Raw genomic sequence first — 22,489 nt, forward strand, 5'->3', positions numbered from 1 at the left:
GGGCACATTAGCCACATTCGAAGTGCTCAGTAGCCCCATGTGGCTAGTAGCCACTACCTTGGACAGAGCAGAAACATCATAGAAAGTTTTCATTGGGCATAACTCAGATAGGTTTCCAAAGGTGTTCTAAGGTTTTCTTATGCAACAACCACTTATATTTATTGACAGATTTAAAGCAGTGTGTTTCTTTCAAAAGTATCAGTTTAAAAGGAAAGATAGGCCTTTTTGTGTTTATTTTATTTTGTTATTTGCGTTTTGATTACTAGTGAGATTGCTCTGCCTTTGCTTCAGGAAGCTTTTTTTTTTTTTTTTTTGGTGGAATGACGTGATGAGAAAAGTGCTGAACTAGATTCTAGTCCCAAAATTAGCCATGTCATTTTAGGCAAATCACCTGATTTTATTGATTCTCTGTTTTCTCAACTGTTAAGGGCATTAAACTCCTGTGCCCACTTGTTCTAACTCCTAGGTAGTAAATAATGTAAAATAAATAATAAAATAAAGCAAAAACAGAGGGAAAGAGGTTAAATCCTTTTTCAGAGGATCATTAACTGAGTTGTAAGGTGCAGTGGTGGGTGCATAAAGGAGGTTGTGTGCTGGCTGACAAGGGGTTGTAATGTGGGGAAGGGCAGGAGCGGGCTGGTCTTTACCCACTGCCATCCCTATCCTTTTATTAAATAGAGATTCCTGGTATTGCTGTTATGAAAAATGTCCTGCTAAATGCAGTTCTCTCAAAAATATTTTCTGAGATTCTCTGACAACCAAATCTGGATCCCAGCTCCAATATTCACTTGCAATTACATTATAGGTGAAATCAAGTGTGCACTTGCTATGGTATACATTTATTTTTCAAACCTCAGGAAGCCATACTGAGCACTAATCTCAGGTCAAGAGTCTTCTTATATCCCCACTCTTGATTTTTGCACTCATAAGGTTGTATCCAGAGAGAGGTTTGAGGAATAATTTATTACCTGAGGATTAAAGCGAACCCTGAGCTTGGGAGTCCTAATATGTAACCATCTCTAAACTTCTGCAACTGTAGATTTTTAATCATCTAATTTTAGGGAATTCCAAATATTTTTCTGACTTTACCTACATTCAAATTAAGTTAGAATAACACTGATAATGGATAGTACAATCCAAACAGAAATATTTTAAATGAATCTAGTTAAGTATTGAGCCAGGCACAGTGGCTCACACCTGTAATCCCAGCACTTTGGGAGGCTGGGATGGGTGGATGACTTGAGGCTGGGAGTTGGTGACCAGCCTGGCTAATGTGGTGAAACCCCATCTCCACCAAAAATATCAAAATTAGCCAGGTTTAGTGGTACACGCCTGTAATCACAGCTACTCAGGAGGCTGAGGCATGAGAATTGCTGGAACCTGGAATACAGAGGCTGCAGTGAGCCGAAATCATGCCACTGCACTCCAGCCTGGGTGACAGAACCAGACTGTGCTCCAAACAAACAAAAATCTAGTTACGTATTAATGGTGAACACCAGCAGGCCCAGGCTTACTACTTATTTTTCCAACTTGCTTAATATAAATAAGAATCGATTTATTCTTGTCCATATTGTACCCATAATGGGCATGAAAATCAAATAAAATAAATATGAATAGGAATTAAAGTTTTATAACAATTTCAATCACATCAGTATGTGTACTCCATCAGAATTACCACTGAGGCAATATATAGGAAGAATTGTGTTATCTAGGTTGTGTTTACATATGACATCCTAGCCTTTACCATTGATGAATCACCATCTATACATCACTCTTTAAAAATGCCTCGGATTATCTCAGGCCACTGAAAGACTTTCGGCTCCAGGTTTTAATCAGTACTAGCAAGAGTTAAGGAAGCTGATTTATTGGCTCCGTTTCTAGTGTGAATGTTCACGCGCAGGTAATGTTTAAATCCTCTAATCTCTGTGCGACCTCTCTGGGTTGTGTTTCCTCCAGAAAATATCTGTTAAGGAATAATGACCTTTAACACTAAAGCCAATTTTTCCTGGAGCTTGTAATCTCTCTCAAAAGCTGACAGATTGTTTGGTCAGAATGTTGGGCAAGTTCTTCATCATTTTTATTCATTCTTCACATGATGGACACACCGCAGTGGCTCCTGTGTTGGAGCCAGGCCTACACAACTTCCTGTGAGCTTCTCCAAATGGTAGCTGTGCTGCCAGGTCTTGACTGATGGCAGTTGTTGAGAATCGGATTCATATTTACAGTGATAGAGAGAAACCCTTCACCTAGCCAAACTGATCACTGAGATGAGACTGACTCCCTGGCTTCGTGTAGGCACAAAGGCTGGTTTCTAAGTCTTGGCGTTTTATTCTCAAAGTAGCTCATAAAAAAGAGATTCAAAGTATAGGCATTATTTTTACAAGAATATTATCAGGGGAATCCCCACCCCCGATATTCAACGTGGGTTCTTTTCTATTTCCCTAAGTGTCTTGGCTGGTCTGAGAAATAAAGGGAAAGAGCACAAGAAATTTTAAAGCTGGGTGTCCGGGGGAGACATCACACGTCGGCAGGTTCCGTGATGCTCCCTGAGCTGTAAAACCAGCAAGTTTTTATTAGCGATTTTCAAAAGGGGAGGGAGTGCAGGAATAGGGTGTGGGTCACAGAGATCACAGGCTTCACAAGGTAATAAAATATCACAAAGCCAGTGGAGGCAGGGCGAGATCACAGGACCACAGGACAGGGCAAAATTAAAATTGGTAATGAGTTTTGGGCACGCATTGTCATTGATAACACCTTATCAGGAGACAGGGTTTGAGAATAGACAACCGGTCTGACCGAAATTTATTAGGCAGGAATTTCCTTATCCTAGTAAGCCTGGGAGCACTACAGGAGACCAGGGCTTATTTCATCCCTTCGGCTTCAACCGTAAAAGGCGGTCACCTTAAGGGGCCGGCTAGAGACCTACCCTCAGGGCGCATTCTCTTTCTCAGGGATGTTCCTTGCTGAGAAAAAAAGAATTCAGCGATATTTCTCCTATTTGCTTTTGAAAGAAGAGAAATATGGCTCTTTTCCCTCTGGCTCACTGGCAATCAGAGTCCAAGGCTGTCTCCCTTGTCCCCTGAACATTGCTGTTATCCTGTTCCTTTGTCAAGGTGTCCAGTTTTCATATTGTTCAAACACACATGCTCTACAAACAATTTGTGCAGTTAACGCAATCATCACAGGGTCCTGAGGTGGCATACATCCGCCTCAGTTTACGAAAATGATGGGATTAAGAGATGAAAGTAAGGACAGGTATGGGAAATCACAAGGGAATTGACCGGGGAAGTGATAAGTGTCCATGAAATCTTCACAATTTATGTTCAGAGATTGCAGTAAAGACAGGTGTAAGAAATTACAAAAGTATTAATTTGGGGAACTAATAAATGTCCATGAAATCTTCACAATTTATGTTCTTCTGCTGTGGCTTCAGACGGTCCCTCCGTTTGGGGTCCCTGACTTCCCGCAACAAATATTTGTAACTTGTTAAGGTATAAAATCTTATAAGAAATGGGTGTCAAGAAATGTCTGAAGAAAATTTACCTGGGATATTAGCAAAATCACAGATTAGAGATGATTCCTGTTTTAGGAATTAAGGGAAATAAAATGATAAAATAACCAAAAGAACACGCTGATAAACATGGTAAAGACTTTTAATATTTAAAGTTAGTATTTCAACACATGCAAATAAATTCAATAGCTCCATTTAGTAGTGATAAACATTGTGATAATAATACGGTCGTGTAACAAATATTTACTGAATATATACTGTGTGCCCGGCAGTGTTCCAGGTTCTGGAAAAAAGATGGAAGAAAACCATTAAAATCGCCTGTGTGGATTACACTTTGCTAGGGAGGATAGTAACAGATGTTTATGTAAAACATAATAGCTATTACATAGTGATAATTTTATAAGATAATGGGAATAGAGAGTGCTTGGGGAAAGGCTGGTTGGGTTGTATTTGTTTTTTGGTTTTTTCCTCAATTTTAGAGTGGTCAGGAAGATTCTCTAGAAAAAGATGACATTTAAGCAAAGGGATGAAAGAGATGACATATTGTAACAAGCTTAGTGCAGAGTTCTCAGAGTGGAGGAAGTGGGCTATGCAAGGGGCCTGAGAGACAAGTGAGAGCAATGTAGAGAAGAGAAGCAACTTTGAACCAAGTAGTAAAGGGCCGTCTGTGCCATTGTAAGCACTTTGCTTTTACTCTGCATGTAATGAGAAGTCGTTTCAGGATTCTGAGCCAGACACTATCATCATCTGTTTGGTATTTTCACAGATCATTCTGGTTTGGAACAGACTTTGGACTGGAAATATGATGGTGGGTTATGGAGCTATTACCAAGTGCCAGGCATTGAACTAAGAAATTTACATATCATATGCCATTTAATTCTAACAGTACAATAAATGTAGATATTATGATTAGCCTTCATTTACTGAGAATAGGAAATTGAGGCTAAGAAGAATGAAATCAACAAACATCTTTAGTAAATTACACAGTGAAGATTAGAGCCCAGTTCATCTGTTTCAAGAATCTGCATCATTCACGAGTATACTTCATTACCTAAGACCAGGCGAAAACTACCACTAAGCATAAGTCGTTTCAAAGTCGCAATATCAAGAGTGTTCTACTTCTACCCCAAATATCTCTTCTCAATAGCTGGCTGTCCCGGAATAGCCACAGCCATTTCCAAATAGGGCTTGAAATTTTCTTAGGATGACTTCTAGTGTGTGCGTGTGTGTGTGTGCGTGTGTGTGTGCAGTATTAGTAGATTAGATAGGTAAATAGATATTGCTATGGTTAATTAAATAATTTTTCTATCATATTTTATCTATCACATATTACTTTTTCTATACTGAGTTTGTAACTTTGCCACTTACTGGATACTCCAACTAGTAACAATACTTTCATACATTTTTATTAAATATTTTGTGTTATCTTAGCAGACACTGTCTTTAAATAATGACAATTTTGTGGCTGCCTTTCTACTGTTTGCTGCTCTTATTTCTTCTTCTTGCCTGTCGCTCTGAATATGTTGGTGGTAGTAGGTATCCTTATCTCATTTCTCACCTTAGTGGTAATTTTTCTAATATATCACCATTAAGAATGATGTTTGTTAAGGTTTCTGGTATATGTTATTTGTGAAATCAAGACAAATCTTTCTTTTCTGAGCTTGCTAAGCAATTTTAAAGTTAGGATTGGGTTTTGAATGTTGTCAAATGCTTTTTCAGCTTCAAAATCTCATGATTTATTGTTTTGCTTTTTGTTCATTAATATAATTGATGGGATTTAATATATGTAGTTCTTAATATCTAACTATCTTTATATTTCTCATGATTGATTTTTAAATATTTCTATATTTTACTTACCAGTATTTTGTTTAGAAGTTTGCAAATATGCTCATAATTTAGATTGAACAATAGTTTTTTCTTTGTGCTAATATTATCCAGTTTGGATATTAAGAATATGCTATTTTATAGAACAAATTGGATGGATTTCTATATTTTTCTAGGCTGTCGAACAATTTAAATAACTTAAATTTTTTTTATATTTATTTTATTTATTTTTTTTTTTTGAGAAGGAGTCTCTCTTTGTCACCCAGGCTGGAGTGCAGTGGCACGATCTCGGCTCACTGCAAGCTCTGCCTCCCGGGTTCACACCATTCTCCTGTCTCAGCCTCCCAAGTAGCTGGGACTACAGGTGCCCGCCACCAGACCCTGCTAATTTTTTTGTATTTTTAGTAGAGAAGGAGTTTCACTGTGTTAGTCAGGATGGTCTCGATCTCCTGACCTCGTGATCCGCCCGCCTTGGCCTCCCAAAGTGCTGGGATTACAGGCGTGAGCCACCTCACCTGGCCAATAACTTTAAAATTATTATTTTTGATTTTTAATAAAAATCTATGCAAAACCATCAGATCCTAATATCTCTTAGGAGATTTACGATTACTTTTCCAGCGTTGTTTATGGTCATGGATCTATTGGTTTTTCCATCTTTTCCTGAGTTGATGTGGACATTGAAATTCGAGTATTATGACAGGTGTGGTGTTGGAGGGAAAGAGAGAGTGTTCAAGCGAGCTCCAGTTGACAATATTTCAAGACACAAGAGGGAACGACAGAAAGTCCAATGGATAACAAAAACAAGAACTGTAAGTAGGTGATTGAATCTAATGGTTTAAGCTTCAGATAACTAACATGAATTTAAGGAGGATGGAGAAATAATTGTCTGGATCTTCCTGAAAAGGAGGAGAACATCTAAATCGCCTTGAGCTCAAGGAAGACAGTTATAGGAGAAAAAATTTTCTCCACCTAAGAGGGTATCAGTGGAAGTAGTAGCCTAAATAGAAATAGCAATTTTAGTTTTGTAACATTTAGAGAAGAAAGTAACTACCCTGGAGAATTTTGGTGTAAAGAGGTGCGAGTTCCAGAAAGTGCAGAGGAAGGGCCTGGGGGTCAGAAGAGGTGGCAGATTAGACCAATTTAGCAAATGTGCATACAGTGGTGAAAACCTCTGTGTAGGAGGTGACCTGGGAGTTCAACTTCTCGTGGGAATGGAGGTGACAGGAATATGGGACATTGATGGGATTAGACCTAAAGGATTTTCAGGAAAACGGTGGCAATAACACTGCAAATACTGGCATATTTTTTAAAGAATGGGAAGGTAAGAAGTGTCTTGCAGGAGCATGCAGAATTCTGTTTCCCTCACTGGTTCCGTCTCCCAGGGACTGTAGGGAGGTCACACAAGGGAGGTGTGCCAATTGCACACAGAACTGCCTAGGCAGCTTCACCAGGAACGTTTATGACTCTGTCTTAAATCTCTGATTTTGATATCAAATAGGATAGCATCATAGTGTTGGACTCTTTGACACCAGTTTCGACCTCTCATCTACTCAGCCCATAGCCATTACCATAATCTCAAAATCAAGCATTCCACTCTTAGACATTATTTCCCACCTTCGGCCCATCCAGTGCCCAGATGCCAACAACAATTCCAACTCCTTTGGATTTCCAATTTATGGAAACTTCCCCGCTACTTTCAGGTCTCTTTTTGCCTGACTGATTTCCCTGGTCCAACATAATGATCATTCCCTCAAATAGAACCTCCTGTACTTTGTCCTGTCTCTCTCGTCTTCGCTCCATATCTACCAAAAATACAGCTCTGGTTAAATTTTTCGTCTATTCTTCACCTGATAGTTGGAGAAAATCCCACTACCAAACTTGCTTGGTTCTTCTTAGATTCATAACCAGTGATCTCCAATAGAAACAGGAACTCTTTCACTTCTCTAGCCAATTCACTGTCTCTCTTCCCAAGATGAATATTTCACACCTTCTCTATCCTCCTGTAACCTATAAGACATCCTTTCCAGCTCTTTCTCCAAGTTGATTGTTTTGCTTCTTAATTCATTGAGGACATACAAGCAACTAAGGACAGTTCTCATCGGTTCGACATCTCTCCAGCCTACCTTCTTCTCTACTTGCTGGTGTGTCCAACCTCCTGCCTCAAAAGATAAACAGCTATTCTGTTTTTTGCCTAAAACCAACTCCTCCAATTGGAACCCTGGATTCCATTCCATAGCCTAGAATAATTGCTACTTTTATCAATTAATAAAAAATGTTGGCTGTCTCTTCAAAATATATGATAAGCATTATCCTGTGAGTTATTTTTGCAATGTTATCATCATCTCTTCCCCTTTGGGCCACACACACACACACACACACACACACACACACACACACACGCATTCAAATTCAGAACTATTCAATGAGATGACAGCAAGAATGAGGGATAAAACAAGAAAAAAACATTTAGAACTTTTCAAGTGAACACACACACACACACACACACACACACGCCAGTACATTGTAAGAAAAATGCAGAACTGGACTAGCTGAATTCACTTAACTCATTTTTAGATCATTAGGGAAGAGCTGGATGGCTAGGAATAACCTTGGTGATGAAAAAGATGACTGCTTCAAAATCAAAATAATGTCTAATTGAACACAGTGATTATTTCCTTCTGAAATAATTTCAATTAGTTCATTTTTTTTCTCTTTTTTATTGATCTATAACATATTACATAGACATGGGTTACATGTGATATTTTCATGCATAAAATGTGTAATGATCAAGTCTGGGTGTTTAAGGTATCCATGAATTTGAATATCTGTAATTTTTATGTGTTAGGAACAATTCAAGTCCTCTCTTCTAACTACTTTGAAATACACGATACATTATTGTTGAGTATAATTACTCTGCTGTGGAATGATGGAACTTATAGCTTTTATCTAACACTATGTTTATACCCATTAACCTCCCATTCTTCATACCCTCCTCCCACCGACCCACCCTTCTCAGCCTCTAGCATCCATCATTCTGCTCTTTACCTGTATAAGATCAACTTTTTAGCTCCCACATATGAGTGAGAACATATGATATTTGTCTTTTATTTTTATAAACAAGAAGTGAATAATTATCCCTGATATAAGAAGCCTGTAAATTGATAACTGATTTTGCCTAACTTATATGGAAAAGTTTGCTCTCTCAACAGTAGAGATTAATAAAGAATTCCCTTGAGTAGCGATACACTGTTTTGAAGTCTTGGTCTGTACTTTGTTATTTAGATAGTACTGCTCATTATCTGTGGGAGGGAAAAAAATCTTTTTTCCTGCTTCAGTAAACCTATTACCACTACTTGCATTCCAACTTGTTATTTCAATGCATTTTGGATTCCATTAGGTTTTTGCATATGATTTTGTATATATTTTGGCGTTTTAAAATGTCATCCCTGTGGATCAAAATATGATAACTGAATTGTCAATCATGTTGGTATTGCTGTAGATCAGATTATTGTTGCCTTCTAAAACAGATATGACCTGTTTAAGTCTTAGAGGTCTTTGATTTAGTATGTTTTACTCTCTTAAATTGTTATGTCAAAATATGTAAGGATGACATTGTGTTGATACATTTTTGTAGGTAAAACAGTTTCTAATTGTGATTATGTAATTTTCTTTCCGTTAAGGCATGAAGCACGGTGTCTTTGAAAACCAACCTGCTGACTGCGCTTTGCCTGTCATTGGTAGTATTGTCATATCAAAACGATATCTGACAATGAAATATTTTATGACCTGTGCTGAAGCAGTCAGTAAGTTATCGTAGTTCTCATTTCAGTAGTTGTAGGCATCTCAATTGCTTCCTGAGTAAAAGTTTTTCCGGCCAATTTTAATCTTGCTCAGAAACATGAAAATGTATTTCCTGTGTATACCATGGACAAAGTTCCTAGAGAAAACATGTTTACTCACTTTTTTTCTGAATCATGTGATGGTTTTGACTTAATCCCACTGTATTAACTCAAAGAAATCCAATTTTTCAATTCAACCAGAAGCAAATGGAATTGTACTTGTATGGAAAAACCAAGATTATTTTCTTTTAAGTAACATAGTTTGGGTTTTTTCCTTTCAGAAAATATATTAGAGAATTGTTTCTATTCACTATTTTAACATTGTGCATGTCAGTAATAATTAAAACCTTAAAATCAAAAAGTAAATTTTTAACTTCGAATTGAGATATTCCGGACTGGAAGGATTAGTTTCTCCTTTTTCTTTCTCTGTTTCCTTCTTTTCATCCTCTTTTATCTTCCTCTTCTTTCTGACATTCTCTTGTTGAAGTATCGGGGTGATCAGTTTTCTCTAATGTATTTACTCTAAATCATTTAGCTTTAAAAGGAAAGCATATAAATGTATCAAACAACTCCCTCCGGCAAAATGAGTGTGTACTGACTGGTAGTATGCAAAATACCTACTGACATTTTCCCTACTTGAAATACGCTGTATCCAAATCATTATACATTTTTAAACAAATAAAATTTGTGATAGTTCACACAGAGGCCAGAACATTGTATGTTTGCTTTCATAAATAAATATTTATAATTATTAAAATTAAATTATATATTCATTATTCTTTATCATAGCATATTTGTAGCACAGTGCTTTATAATTTCTTTAGTGATTATTGTGTGAAGTCTATATGATTAGAACCAAGTACCATTCATATAAGAATAGTGTTTTAAAAATAGCTTTGTAAACAGTAGTAGACACCTTCAGAAAAGGAAATCTCACTTTCCTTTGGACTCGTAACTAGCAAAGCTAAGTTCTTGGAGGTGTGCAATATTTAAGTTCTTGGAGGTGTGCAATATTTAAGTTCTTGGAGGTGTGCAATGTTTAAGTTCTTGGAGGTGTGCAATGTTGAACTGAAACAGCTAAAATAACTGGGAAACGTGATGATAAGACAGAAAAGCTTTCCTGTTCCTTGTAGGAAGAGTTTTCATTCACTCTAATTAGGTGATTCTTTTCTAATTTAGAATAAGACATTTTTTAGGAAATTTCCTTTTGGCAGCTATAATTCTCCCAAGACCGTCCTTTGTATTTCTCACCCTGGCAGAACTGCACTGCTTGCGTATTTGATCTTTTCCCTTGGAAAGTAATAGGACCCTTCCCTTTCGCTCCTTGGACAGCCTGACTTGCCTTCTAATCCATCACAAGTGCATGTGAGAGGCCTCTGGAATCCTGACCCAGCCCGGGAGCTCAGTGCTTTGCTTGCAGTGTTCCTGCCAATTTGGCATATTTGAGAGTTCAGTGTCTCCTTCGCCTCTGGCAGAAAGAAAAGCCCACTCCTGACCTTTCACCTACATATGAGCCTATTATTATCTATTATTCGTGTACACATTATATATACTATCAATCTGAGAGTGAGAGCAAACAGTTCTATTTAGAGAATTCTAATATGTCTTTTAATGTTAACTCAGTTCTTAGGCATAAGGGATTAAACCACTGTAACTACCTGCAAAACTGAACACATTATCTTTTCATTCAAAATAGTAAAAGTAGCCTCAGTCTTTGAGCTCTTCATTTGATGATCTTGACTTTTTTAACTTTAGAACTTTTTCTTTATTGGAGTTGTGAGGATGTCTTGACTGATTAAATCCTGCATTTAATGCAAAGAATATACAAACATTAGCAAGACAAATAATAATAAATTGGGATATATTTTATTTCAAATAAATGCTGTTGGGTGAATATGTGATACAGATGATCATGCACCTTCACATATTTAAATGCTATTATCCTCAATTCTTAAATCAGAATGTCTGGTTCAGTTAATAAAGTTAGTATTAGAATCTTACCACGTACAAGAGCTAAAATTAAAATGCTAAAATTATGACCTTATGTAACTCACTTGATATAATTTTCTTAGTCTGACAATATTGGTGACTGGGAGTTTATCATATCCTCACCAGATAAGAACTATTGCCATTACAATTTTTCTAATAATTGAGCCCATTGATTTTGATAATGAATACTTGAGGACAGTTAGGAGAATTTTTAAACTTTTAGGAAATTTCTCAGTACTTTAAAAATAGTATTTTTAAGCCCCAAATTTCAAAATATGCAGGAATTAAATCTTGCCACTGTCTCTGTGAATACTGTATCACTGATGGGAGGCAGTGGAGAGCTAATTCACATTTAGGGCTTATTCCACTGTGTGGACAGTTGTCAGCGCTGTATGTGGTAACTAAGCACTCTACCTCTAGAGTCCTTTCAAATATTTTACTCATAGAAGGGTCTAAGAATACGGACCAAGGGTCCGATATAGGAGCACTGAGTTTGCCTATTGTACATAAAACTATGTCAAGCACTTTTCATTTTCACTTCACATTTATGATGGATCTATCAGTAGTTGAAACAGGATTGAAATTTAGATTCGCATTTAAAATGCTAATTATATTCTTGTGGAACCGCATAACAACATCAGGAAACAGCTGCTTTCACCAAAAAATGCTGGCTTTAACTTATATTAAAGAGAGTTTCAGCAGTTTTGTAAAACTTTGGAACACCCCAGTGCATTTTGGGGATAATTTTTATGAGGCCTGGAAATTCTATCCATGAAAATGTGTAAGACACAGGAGGCTCATCTTGAAAAAGGCAAAACAGAGGGTAAGATATTGACATCAATACCAAACACATTGAAAAATCACATTTTGCTCTGATGCAGATGTTCATATAAAGTGCAGACACCATAAGTCAACCTACATGACATGATTCTAAAGTGACAAGCACTAGGAGAAAAAAAGTACCTCAGTTAAAACTAGAGGGTCCTAAAGATCGAATTGGCCTCATCAATGTACATCTTTCCTTTAGTGAATGTATGTTCTGTTTACTTTATTAAAACTGAAATTTATCCAGGACAGAGTGGCCCCCAATTTTTTTTTGAAATTGTTTAGAGCTGGGTATCAAATATGCAGTTTATATGTTATTGAGTAAATTGATGAATAATTACGTGGAAACTTCCCTTCATTTGGCTGTCCAATGTATATATCCAATATTGATAGCATGTTGTTACATATTTATGTACAGTTAATTGAACAATTAATGATCAACAACAAAATCTATTCATAACTGATTTGTTGTTTGTACAATTTTCCAGTGTAGTTGTTATACCTTTGTTGTTAGTTTACCTGGTTTTCTAAAGTATATTTTCATGTCAACACATTCCTGATGGTGAGATTGCTGCTTGGTCACTAAAGGGTCTGAGTGGAAATGTGAGCGTCGTTTCTCCTAAGGGACATTCTCCTCCGTGGAACTGACAATAGCGGATGTTACATCTTGATGATTCCTTTGGTGCACTTTATTATTTAATTGAAATTATTAAATTTCATCGGATAAAACACTTCCATAAAGGTTTATTTTATGTATTAAAGGCTTTCTTTATAAAGTGCTATTTTACATTTTGAATTGCCTTTATAATCGTAGTACAGATTTAACACAATTCAATAGCATAAGACATCCCAAAATTAAGACAAACAGTGGCAACAGGTGTGATTCAATAAATCCATCTAAAATGAGGATTAATTTATCATTTTAAAAGACTTATTCTTAAGATGACACATATAATTTATAAATAATATGTATAAGTAGCAAAAACTTTAATACACATACACATGAAATCTAATTCATAATATCTACATCTAATTGTGATATTTGTAAAACACATTTTTAATAACAATGGGTTACATGCTAAGATCCTGTCTTTGGTATTCATAATCTCACATTGTAATTTTACAAATGAACATGAACAATTCTCAATGTGAAGTTCAGACAAAAAATTATGAGTCAACCAACCCCCATAAATTCATTTTTAAGAGGAATTTTACTTCGTCTTCATCGGTTCAGTGATTCTCCTTACATTTGTTTGAGAACAGCAAGCTTTCCTTCAGCAGTATGGTGGTGTGAAGAATCATTATTACATTAACTAAAATGTTTCTGTATATTCAGGGTCATCTCAAGTTCTTAAATAATATAAATATTTGTTAAAAATATATGTCCCATTATATGCAGCATAGAAAGAAAAAGAGTACTTCTATCTGGTATTTATTCTATTTCCATTACGTGCAAACACTTCAGATCAGGGACTGTGGACATTCAAGAACACAGTCCCTTCCTTTATGTGACAGTGAAGAAGGATGGGTCTCATAAACATCCTAACACATAAAGGAAGGGTAATTGAACACCCATTCCATGTGTTTCCAAAATCACCGGCACCGGATGTAGAATGTACACAACAATTCTTCTACTTTCTCCAAATGGAAAATCTCTTTTTTTATAGCCAATCTTGTATAGTACTATAAATAAAACCAGATTTATTTTTCAAGGGAATAGGGGGAAGTTTTGATAGAGCTCTTGATCAGGGATTTAAAATCCTGTTCAAAATTTTTTTTCAACTGTTATCTACGAGAACAAAAATAATTAGGGTGCTTAAAAAATTAAAAATCCATTTCCTATGTCAAATATATTCAAGTTCATGTATGTGGCGATGGTTATTAAGTAAATGAACGAAAGAGCAGAGTATAACAATATAACAGAGGTAAAAAATATCTTTGGATTTAAATATGCCTCCTGCTTAGGGTCTGAAAGTTCTCCCTTAGATGGACTTATGTCTTGTCTTCCAAACACTTGAACATGATTTTACTTTGTAGCACTAACATTTTCAAGTTATGCTTTTTATTCAATTTCTTCAATAGCCATTTTCTTTTCACAGAAAGGACAATGCTTTAATTTATAAAGATATGGTCTTGTCATCTACTTAACAAGGATATGTGCTATTTTTCATTTATTAATCAAACATTTATTGACTACCTCTTGAGTGTCTGACATTATTTAAGGTGAACAACTTAGAGAAAGCCCTGCCCTCATCAAGGTTTCATTCTCTTCGCTCCTGTGAGGTGTGATTAATTTCATGGGTCTTGTACCTTTCTTTCAAGTCACAGAACCAAAATCATTGAGAATCAGATGAGTCTTAACCATATGTTATGATGCTCATAAGTATATGTTTTGTCTTCATTCGTATATATTTTTTAACCATAGGGAATTCCTTGAGCGCAATATTAAAGGGGAGTAATATTTTTATCACCTGCTGTATTAGTCGGTTTTCACACTGCTGATCAAGACATACCTGAGACTGGACAATTTACAAACTACTGATGTTTATTAAACTTACAATTCCACATGGCTGGGGAGGCCTCACAATCATGGTGGAAGGCAAGGAGGAGCAAGTCACATTTTAAGTGGATGGCAGCAGGCAAAGAGAGAGCTTGTGCAGGGCAACTCCTGTTTTTAAAACCAGCAGATTTCATGAGCCTCGTTCACTATTACAAGAACGGCACGGGAAAGATGCGCCCCCATCATTCAATCATCTCCCACCAGGTCCCTCCCAGAACATGTGGGAATTGTGGGAACTACAAGATGAGATTTGGGTGGGGACATAGAGCCAAACCATATCACCCTCTGGCACAGAGTGGAGGTGGCCTCTCTCCCAAAGCTTGCCTTAAGTGCGACTCTAAGCTCAGGTTGGTTGGAGAAGACTTTTCCTTGACAATTCACTAGAAAGTTTGTCATTTCAGATGGTGTCATGATGTGATAAGTTGCCTGATGAGGAAGTTGGGCCAAATCAACAAAAGTATTTTCGGTGTGAATAAATCCTGGATTGTCATGCTTTTCTCAAGACTCTAGAAGATTATTTCCCCCATAGCCCTTGAAAAGGATAAGAAACAATGTTGGTTATTGGAAAACTGCCCTAAGGAAAGCAGCCTGCCAGTTAAGGCTGGAATTCGGGACCAATGCTGCCAGACTGTATCTAAAAACATTAAAACACATTACAAGAGAAGCTGCTGTTGATTATTAAGAAATAAACATTCCTGTGGTTCATTTGAAGGCAAATCTGTAAGAGTCAGCAGAGGATTCATGTGACCACATCTGAAGCCTGGAATTTCCAAGTTCCTGTACGCAATGAGAAACTGAGTGCCACAGCAATGCAGATGAAGAAAAGATGGTGTTGAACTGTTTCCTTTCCATCTGGTGTTTTACAGCAACTCTGCTCACAGTTACTCTTAAAGGAAAATAGAACGAAGAAAAATAAATTCACAATCTTGTGTTGTTTCGGCTGAATAATCTAAGCCAAATTATTGCTTGGGAATAAATTAAATATTGTATAACACAGAGTCCAAACATAAACAAAAGACATTGGAGGGAGATCTCTCACTTAATGAGACCTGAGCTAATTTAATTTGCCCACGAACAGCAGCATAACTATACCAGTGCCAAGTGTGAGGGTTAGTGTGGATCCTGTCATTTTCCCCTGACTAACCTGTATCAAATTGCAACACTCCCAGTATTCTCTGTCACTTTTCCTAATTTATTTTATCTATAGAATATATGCCCACATAAAATATTACATATTTAACTTTTAATTTTTATTTTTCCCCTCTGGCATTGGAATATAAGCTTTCAGGCAAGAATTTTGAAATATTTTATACCCTTTTCAATCCCTGGCTCATAATGGGCACTCGACATATATCTATTAAAGAAATAGAAAAATAATTTTCTTTCTTTAAAGATGATGCAGAAGACCAACCATGGTGTCTCATGCCTGTAGTCCCAGCACTTTGGGAAGGTCGGGAGTTCGAGACCAGCCTGGCCAACATGGTGTAATCCCATCTCTACTGAAAATACAAAATTAGTTGGGCATGGTGGCTTATACCTGTAATCCTAGCTACTTGGAAGGCTGAGGCAGGAGAATTGCTTGAAACTGGGAGGCAGAGGTTGCAGTGAGCCGAGATCGCACCATTGTACTCCAGCCTGGGCAACAAGAGTGAAATTTCATCTCAAAAAATAAAAATACAGAAGTAGATAATATATAATATAAAATATTTATTCCAAATACATTCTGGGTATTGAAAGACACTTTTAAGTCAAGAAGTAGTTTGTTAATTAATTCATCTTTTTGTCTTTTTACCCAGATGCTTAAGAACAATGAATATTTTCTTGTTGAAGCACTTTTTGATCCAATTAAATTTCTTAAAAACCACATTCATATATGCAACTAACATATATGCATACATTTGATCAAAGATAAGATTTTAGTACAGATTTTTATTTTTCTTCTTATTTAGTTTGGTTCAGTCCTAATTTTTTTCTTCCTGCTCCTTCCTACCTCCCGCAATACACACCTGAGGATACCCATGTTGAAAACCCAATATGTGTCCTTCCATATTTTTTCCTGCATTCATGAATCCTCTTTTTTAAACATGTTTTATATAATTTTTTACTGTTTTGTAAAAATGAATAAATATTAAGTAGACTTTTGGTATGTTGTTTTTCTCACTCAACAATAACATGAACATTTATTTTGATCTAGATTAAATTCACTCTTATTTAAAAGCTACATGATACTATATACAATGGAGGTACCATAACATTATTGCTGGACATTTCTTTATACCTACTTTTTACTTCAATACCCACAATGTAATAAATGGCTTTGTTTGCATTTTTCAGCATTTTATACTAGTGGTCTTATTTTTAACATATATAAAAGCTATAACACTGCATTATCTGTTCATACGCACTACTCTATTTATTTGGCAATGCTATGTAAGTTTATTAGTTGTTTTGATATCTGGTGAGAGTGCACTCTTACTATTCTACTTTTTATTAACTTTTCAAGCTATATTAGGCATTTAATGCAAATTTTAAGATAATTTCATAAAATTCTAGAAAATATCAGGCGTACTTTAATGTGATTTTAATTAAATTTATACATTTATTTTGAAAATTATCTCAAAACATACTTTGCTTTTCAGTTGTCTGGACCTTTTAATAATTTCAAATAAAATTCGACAGTGTTCTTTAGCTAGATTCTGCAACCTGTTAGATTAATTCCATAGCTTTTAACATTTTCCCTGTTGCAAATTTTATTTTTCATTGCTTATTGCTAGAGTAACGCTACTGATTGTCTTGTATTCACATTTTACTTGACCACTACCAAATTCTGATTAATTGTAGATTTTTATAAAAGTTGATTTGGGATTGTAAGCATGTAATCATATCCTAAGAAGACTGGTTTATATTGTCCTTTCTGTTGCTGTTTTAAAAATATCTTATTTCATTAATAACACCAAAACTATGTTATATAATCATCATCATCATCATCATAGGCATTCTCATTGAGCTCTTGTTTTAATTGGTATGTTTTTAGTGTTTCATTACTTGGATAATATTTTCTGTTGAGTTTTGATAGATTTTATCTTATTTATATAGATTTTCACTATTCTTGCTTTACAAAGTATATTTATTAACAACAGCAGTTCAATTTTATATGATTTTCTTAACATGTTTTAATATTATAGTACAGTTTTTGTATTGATTAATATAATGCCTTATGGAGAAAAAATGCCTGATATTGAACTAACTTTGCATTCTCAGAATAAACCCTGAGTGGTTTTACTATTTTATATTTTAAATTTTTTCATCTTTATCAAAAGCAATGTTTCTCTTAACCTGTTTTTAGTACCATCTTGATCACATTATAAGTTATATTGGTTTGACAAAATTATTAAGAGCCTTTTTCTTCTGCCTATATCCTTCTTCGATCCTGAAATGCCCCAACTTTACCCCTCTATTATACAGTTTTCCACTCTCTCTTCAGTGGCTGTATTCTGCTGGAAGTCAATTGTACTTGACAATTGTCTCTCTGACCGTCAATTGCATAGGTTTGTTTTCATTGATGATTCAGTGAAACTCGGGTATGGTTTTTGGAGTGTCTTTCAGTGGTCCTGCAATTGAAGGAAAGAAAGTTGTTCTGCATCCCCCACACCATCCCAATATTGGTAGTTTATAAATAAGGAGACTTTTCACTCCTTCCTCTCACAAACTCCCCTTCAATCTCCTAGATTTGCCAATCTCCAAAGGCAAATAGGCATAGCCGAATTCAGTTCATTCTTTACTTTGAGGGAACGAGGGAAACCAAATCATTTACAGGGGATTGCTATTGATTATTCTTGTGGAACAATAGGCATAGAATTCCCCGATAGTCATTTGCTTCTTCTTTTCATTTCTGCCCTTGTTCTCCCATTACTTTCTCTCCTTCAAATATTTTTCTAGAAACTGAAACATGGTCTGAGTTTACATGCATCCTGTTGCTCATTGCAGCCACTTGACATAAGAGGCAAAAGGGCTTGTATTTGGGAAGAAAAGAAAAAGATAAAGAAATCTGTATTCATTTTATGTCGCCAGAGTTTTCTCCACTATTTCACTTCTGACAGTCTCTGTTACCTTCATAAAAAAAGTACATGTAAAACTTAAGGCTAATTTTTTTTTTTGTTAATCATCTCATCAAATTTATCAATCTCCCCCTGAATACAAAATAATTTATATGGAGAGAAAGCATGTACTTTTGATTATTCATTTTAACTATTTTTAAGGATTTATTTGTAAATAATTTGCTGAAAAACAAAGAGCTGTGTTTACTGTACCCTTAATGATGTATGCCTATTTCTGCTAGGGTAATAGCAGAAATAGCTACCACAGAAATGATTTAATCATGAAAATATAGGAATTGCTCTTCATACAGAAACTACAACATGTGTGGTTTATAGAAAAGGCTGTTCTTCCGATTGTCTTTCAGTACATTTTCTGATGGTAATGTTGCCAAATATAGCAACTACATTTATTGCTAAGCTGACAAAACCTACTGAACCAAATATAATTGAAGATTTTACTTTCATAATAATATACTAGGGCTTAATATCTATTTAAAGGAATGATTATTTAAAAGAACACATGCTTTTATTTCAGATGCAGTACCAGTTTCACCTCTCTTCAGTGAGAGAACTAAGCAATTCCACTTCTTTCTTACTGCCCCCACCTGCTGGCAAATGAGATTGACAGTGCTCCATCCCCTGGCTCAGAGGGTCTGGGATTTCAGAACTGGCTCCTGTAGCCCAGTTAATCTAAGGAGACATCTTAGTTTGGTCCTGAATCCCAACTCTGCCTAATATTCTGTCTGCGTTTTCTCCAGAAATGTGAGTCTTTCCCAAGCAAAGAACATCATGTATTTTGTATTCTCAAAGCATAAGGCTCTTATTTGCCTCTCTGATACCACCAACTTTTATTTCTGATTCACGTTTTTCTTGCCCACGACTAAGACTGGTAGAGGTACCCTTTAATACTTCTTCCTTTCTCCAAACTGCATAGTTGTTTGACAGTTATGAAAGTACTATTCTATAAGTAATGAAAAGTAAAGTTTTTTGTTTGTTTGTTTTTAAAAAACATACAGGCTACCTCCAAACTTTTTCTTTCTTTCTGTTTTTTAAACATGAGTATTACTGGAAGAATGACTACGTTTCAGAGTTTCACTTGATTTCAGGCTCTCTTAAATATTACTCGGAAGGATATGGGTTAGAAAATGAGTGGGAGTATATGGAGAGATTGATGTTTTATCCCAGCCACTATGTAGGAGATAACTGAGGAAGAGTCACCATTTGCCTCTCTGCTCTTTAGTTCCTCTACCACAGGTCCTATTTGTCAGAAAGGGGAGGCATTATCATTGGGATGAAATTAAGATGGTGAAAAACAAAAGGACAAGGCAGTCATATAGAGGGGTACACAAGAGAAAGAAAGTTGGAAACTATCAAGGGAGACTCACGTAGAGTTACGATCTGACGTATGATCACAAATCTGAAGGGTTATGATCTGACCGTTGAGAATTTATATTTTTTTAACATTTACATTTTCAAGTATCAGAATTTCTCGAGGATATTATGGTTTGTTCCCATTAGTCCAAATAATAAAATCTCATCTTATTTGAAAAGCACAGAAGAGCTAACGTCAAGCTGGATGTGACCCAAACCCACATTTCAGACCTCTCCTTCAGTCCCTTCTCACTGTCCTGGCCTTTCTGGGGATTACCTAATTTAAAACAATATCCCTTATCCTTTCCACCAGGGTACTGCCATTGCTGAGAAATCATAACTCATATGTAAAAACCCAGGATATACTGAGAATCTTTCGTTGTAGTTTTTCTCAACATAAATTACTACGACTGTCCTACATGTTTCTTATTTCTGCTCTTCATTCAGCCATCATTTATGAGTGCAGAGTTACCAGAATATTATCCTTTCAAGACGTTGATGTAAATATTTGTCAGAATCAGTGCAGTAAAATCTGTTACCCATGTTTCCCAAATGTAGTTCCTGGAGTTAACTCAACTTTTCATCTCTTAATAGCTTTATTTTTCTCATCAGGGAATAGTTTTGAAGACAAGTGTAAGAACTGATAGCTCTCAATAAAATCTTTCATTTGTTTTTCTTCTGCATGGCTTGCGTTTGTTACAGCAGCCATACAGAAAATGAAATGCTTCTCTCCAATTTGGCAAGTCTATGGACAATTGATTATTGTGGTCCACAGGTAATTATCAAAAGACTTTATAAAATCTACTAATAATTCTAATGCCAAAAACTGACATTTATAATTCCCTTTGACCTTGAAATATATAGAAAATTATTATTACTTAACACCAGAAATAAACTTTTTCTTTTAATAATATATTTGTACAAAAGTATATAATTTGATGTAAGTATTTATGTATGTTTTATAACCAAGTACATATAAGTTATACTACCTATATATAAATTCAATGCAATATATGTAGATGTTGGTCATATTACATATATTTCACATAAAGAACTTTAATAAAATATGATATTAGGGCAACAATGATTTGCAAATAATTTCTTGATTCATTAGGTTATTTAGCTACACAGACACACTGTACATAGCTGACAATTTATTGGGTTTATCTGATAATAATTATTATTTAGTAAAGGGTACTTGGCACATAGTACATAATATATATACGTATAGATGCTGATTCATTTGATCTGAAGAATAACACTATAATAGATGCTGCTGTTGTTACCCTGTTTACACAAGATGAAACTATGGCACAGAGAAGTTAAATAACCTGCTCAGGACACAGAAAGTAAATGGCATTGTTGGAATTAGACCTTAGGCAGTCTGAACTCCAAAATCTGTTTTCTTAACCACGCTGCTACACAGTCTCTATTATTATAATGTCTTAAATGTCCACACCTTTTCTCCACCATGTTATAGATTTTAGTTTACCCTTTTTCATCTCTATATTGGTATCGCTCAGTTTGACCACAAGTATATTAAATGACTCATTTTGAATTCATGTTTGGTTAAGATCCATTTATACTTCCGAATAAATTTAGACTTTATGAAAAAGGTTATTCGGTTACTCGTCTATAGGAGAGAGCCAACAGGTTTTCTTCCTCCTGCTAGAATGCAAGCTTCAGAGAAGACAGCGTTTTTTCTATTTGTTTGTTTGTCTGTTTTGTTAATTACTCTCTCCCCAAGTGTCTATAATATTACCTGCATCATAGTTGAATACACGGATGGATGGATGGATGGATGGATGGATGGATGGATGGATGAGCAAGTGAAGGCAGAGGGTGGCAGAGAAGAAAGAAAAAGAACCTGGGTCCCCAGAAAAGTCATTTAGGCATTACAGCAACCACGTTACTCCCTCCTTTTTGGGTTCCTTGTTATGTGAAATAATCAATGTCCTTATTTTTTTTAACATGCTAATTTTTAAGTTAATTGGATGCCTTTCCTACATGAAGACGATAGTCTCCCTCAGTAAAGCAAACATTTCAGATTATTACAGTAGAATGAGATTGGATTGCTGTATTTTTTGTTTCTCTCATCTTTTGTTCCACCTCTTTCTTTCTCTCTCTTCTTGTATCCAATAGCAGACATATTTAACCAAGCTTGTTGGAGTAACAGATACAGTCTGCCCATGGATAAACAGTAGGGACAAAATAAAACTTCTTTATTTCCCTAAGATTAATTTAGTAGTTTGATAATATTTTCAGGGGGTGCCCACTGTGTGTTGAGGAGTCTATTAGATCCTCAAGCTGGTATGAGAAGCAGAAATGTATATAATTCCTACTGTAATGGAGAAATCTAATGGGAAACAATCATTAATAAAAGGCTAAAGGAAATGACCCTCATGGATATTCATGGCCTTTCTGCTGTGTGTGTGTGTGTGTGTGTGTGTGTGTGTGTGTGTGTGTGTGTGTG

The 22,489-nt window shown here is 35.7% G+C and overlaps 1 protein-coding gene across 2 annotated transcripts in view; it reads left to right on the forward strand.

Moving 5' to 3' along the window:
* ROBO2 (roundabout guidance receptor 2) overlaps positions 1-22,489 on the forward strand; it is a 1,769,701-nt gene that overhangs the window by 1,007,264 nt on the left and 739,948 nt on the right. The gene's annotated exons all lie outside the window — the stretch shown is intronic.

The sequence above is a fragment of the Theropithecus gelada genome, chromosome 2, assembly GCF_003255815.1.
Source record: "Theropithecus gelada isolate Dixy chromosome 2, Tgel_1.0, whole genome shotgun sequence".
NCBI classification, from domain to species: Eukaryota; Metazoa; Chordata; class Mammalia; order Primates; family Cercopithecidae; genus Theropithecus; species Theropithecus gelada.